The sequence below is a fragment of the Frankliniella occidentalis genome, unplaced genomic scaffold (assembly GCF_000697945.3).
Source record: "Frankliniella occidentalis isolate FOCC.00 unplaced genomic scaffold, Focc_3.1 Scaffold118, whole genome shotgun sequence".
NCBI lineage: Eukaryota > Metazoa > Arthropoda > Insecta > Thysanoptera > Thripidae > Frankliniella > Frankliniella occidentalis.
The window spans coordinates 456,032-459,954 of record NW_026267246.1 but is presented as its reverse complement, the minus strand read 5'-3'; positions in this window follow the sequence as shown (position 1 = coordinate 459,954).

The window sequence follows — 3,923 nt, the reverse complement described above, 5'->3', positions numbered from 1 at the left end:
CCACGTCTCCTTGCACTTGACCGTGGACGGCCGTGAACCTGGTCAGGTCGGCCGAGCCAGTGGCAAGGCGATGACTCCGCCTTTAGTGCCAAAGCCCGCGCGCCGCCGCGCCGCCGCACCCCGCCCCGCCACGCCCCGCTGCGCAAATGACCTGTTCACTTCACTTCCATCCTCAGCTTATCTGCAGCCCCTGAAAGAAATCCAGGCGTTAATTGGGCATTGGCACTAGCAGCTCGGTCGGGCCTGGCTCATGGTTCTTTGACCATGCTTTGATGCTTTGGCAATCGTTGTGGCCATGGCGGGGGCTTGCGGCCGAACCCTGTGGGACCGGGGTCAGAGGTCAAAGGTCGGAGCTGTGTCCTTATTCCCTTTTAGCCCCAGTCAGGTATCATCGCGCAAGGTCACGCGGCTCGGGAGCCACGTTGGGGGGGGGGGGGTAGTGGTAGTTACGTCGTTGACGTCCATGGTTACGGTGGCGAGCCGCGCCCGTACTACACGCTAAACTCCTTTTTTCCCATTTTTCCGGAAAGCTGCGTCCAGCTTAAGATTACAAAAGAACGTTAGTTGCATAACGTAACAAAAACATTGCATAAAGGTGGCAGATTTTGAGTTTCTGGTGTGCTATGGAGACCACATGGTAGAGGTAAATAATCTCACAAAATTGGACAGTCCAAAAAACTGAATCAATTATGTACAGTTCTCGTCTCGGGGCACCCCAAATGAAAACTGAGTTTAAAAAATTAAACGCTTAACTTACTGTTAATAGGCACGTCTTGTAACATTATATGAACTCTGAACCGGCTGGTTGGCTGGTTGAGGCTGACTTTTAAGAAGGCCACATAGGTGAGATGGGAGGTGTTGTGGTGTGCGATGTTCCCGTCCCGGACGCGGCCTGGGAGCATCGGAGCACAGAACGAATCCTCCAGTCCTCCAGGGGCCGCGGCGGACGGACGGCGACGGCGCCAAAAATACCCGCGGGCGGGACGGGACGCCCTCACCTCTGGAAATTCGCAGAACACCTTGGCTCGGAGACTTGTTTACTATCTCAGCGGAAAAGGAGACGGAGTGGGATACCCGGACGGGCGCCCCCGGGCACCGGGTAGGGGGGTACCCCTCGGCAGGGGCCGAGAGGCTCGCGGTGGAGGGGGGAGGGTGAGCTGGCCTCCATGCCTTTTCCCTATCTTCTCGGAAGTGTTTTTCGGACCGGTGCGTTGACCGAGTCGTCTGCAAAACCAGCAAAGTCGTTGGGAAATGAATTGCCTGCCGCCTTTGCCGCCTGTTCCCTTTTGGCCACCTGTTCGGCCTTTCGAGAACCGCCAGCGAATAAAGGGGGCAAGGAGCGGAGGAAGGCGAGGCTTGACCAGGGCTTGACAGAGACCGAACAAACAGTGTTTAATGAGATCTCCCTACGCACACCCACATGCGCCCGACGCGCCCTTTCCAATGCCGGTGTATATAAGCAAAATATGAAAGTTCACAAGGCCACAAAACAGCATTCGCCCCCCCCCTCCCCCTGTCTCTAATGAACCGCCTGAAAAACAGGCAATTTACCTCTGTACCAGGTGGCTGAGTCACGCCACGCACTTTCGTAGTTTTATACTGTACCGCATGCACAGGTGCGAGCAGGTTTGCCTATCCTCGCAGCCCACAGCTCCTCATGGCCCCGTGCCAGTAGGCAACCCGCCCTCCCTCGTCCAGGCGGTTCAGTATAGCTACGAAAGTGCGCGGCGAGAATCAGCCACCTGGTGAGTAGGCAACCCGTGGTTTTGCTTCTAGATTATTTAGAGGTAGATTTGTTAGGTTGTGGTATTCTAGTTAAATCGGTGGAAGTAATCATTTCCAAATGGAAACATCCACATGTTCATCGTAAACTTAAAATTCAGAAGAGGAGAAAACAAGAAGCACCGCCACCCCCGAGCTTCCGCCCTGTGCTAAAAGAGAAAGAGCGTTGAAGGGAGGGAAAGGGGCACATTTTCTTCTAACAGAGACAGTCTCAGGAACTTTTAAAAAGAAGTTCTTGATAAAACAAATCACAAATCATACAGAATGAAATAGTCGAGGCATCTGCGGAAAAGGTTCAGTAAAGATAATAGACGGCAAGGTATCGACAGCCCTAAGTCACAGAACCAAAACAAAGCAGACGCTGTACATCTGGCTCCTCGTATCCCATCCCATCCCGTTTTGGCGCGCTTTCGGGCTTCGACCCCCTCCCCTTGCTCCCCTTCCACTCTCCCCTCCTTCCTGCCCGTCTGAGTTTGGGTGAGAAGGGGAGGGAGGGAGGGAGGGGGATGCTGGGAATGAGAGAGCGAGTAAAGTAGGAGAGAGCGAGACAGGAGTGAGTGAGTGTGTGAGCGAGAGAGAGAGAGAGAGAGAGAGAGAGAGAGAGAGAGAGAGAGAGAGAAGGCGGGAGAAGGACGAAGAGGAGTAGGGGTCGAAGTACGGAGGGCAGCGTACTGCCGCCGTCGCTGCTAGACTCACACCGTCTGGACTCCAGGCTCGGCGTAGCCGTGGCCCTGCGTGGTGGTAGTGGGGGTAGACGGGGCAGGGGAGGGGAGGGAGAGGGCGATTCACAGTGATATTTTCCCGCGTGGCGCGCTGTGGCGCGCTGTGGCGGGCGTGGCGGGTGTGGCGCCCCGGCTGAACTAGGCTCTACCCGCTATCTACCCGCTACCCCTCAGGCGGGTGCGCCCGCCCGCGCCCCCAGTCTAGACGCACCCTAGACTCGGCGCGTCACAGGAGATGGATGAGGCCCCGAGTCTCTCAGCCAGCCCATGACAACGCCCCGGGTGTCGCAGCCTAAAGCCGCCTGGAGCTGTCGGTACCCTCCGGTACCCTCGGCGTCCTGTCTCCGCACTGCGCCGCCTTGCTCTTAGGCGGCCCGCGGGGCTAGGGCAGCGCGGCGGAGCAGGGCGTGGCTGGGCGGCGCCGAGGTCATCGCCCTCGGCTGGGGGTGACACGGAGAAGGGTGCAGCCGGCCGGGGGGTTGGTCTTCGGCCTCCCCAAGGAATAGCAATGCATCGGAATCATCGGGATTCTGCGGCCAACTTCCTCCATCAGGAAACTTGTTACTTTGCAAACAGGAAAATAAAACAACACATTCTCGAGACGTGATAAGCATGGGCGAGGGAAGGGGCAAGGGGAAAAACGCATGGGCAGAGGAAGGGCCTGAGACTCGCTTCAGATTTCGTGCATTTTGACAAGGTCCTATACTTTTCCTGCCCGGTACGGTCGTTCACTGGTGAGGGGCGTAAGGCGAAGAGGGCGTGGCGGCGAGGGCGTGGCATTGAGGGCGTGGCTACCACCCCTTGCAGGCCCGCGCTAAAGTGATCGACACTTCCTTCTCAGTGCTGTGGCCAGCCACTTTCTCGTACAAATAAATTTACCACAGCAAACCGAATTCTGTCACTTTTGCACTCACGAATAGTAAATTTTGTTAAAGATTAGGCTTACAAACCAAACTGAACCGAGCTAAGCACGAAGAGAAAGACGGTATTGTGATTGTGTGTAAGCTGTTTTAGGTTGCAGCAGAATTATTATACAGGTACACTGTGCACTTATCTGTGTGCTTACAATTATACTCTTAATTCCTTGTGGAAACGAAGACAGGTCTGCAGTCTACTGTTCTTAATTTTTGACGTAGGCCTATCAACATCTGAAATTTTTCTAGTTTCAAGGTCCACAATCCAACTTCTCTACCTTGTGTATACAGTGCTGTTTGTACTTTCCAAGTCTATCTCCCAACAATCACTCCCACACTCGGCGATACGAGCACAGCCGTGCCGCCTGCCCCCTATCTGCTTCCAGTATGGCCTAGCGTGCATACTTCCTGCGGTTCGCACTGCACACCGCGAATCACTCGGTCTTTGCTGGGATGGCTTTATAATGAGATCTGCGGCGGCCGGGCCGTATGTGCCGGGCTGGGC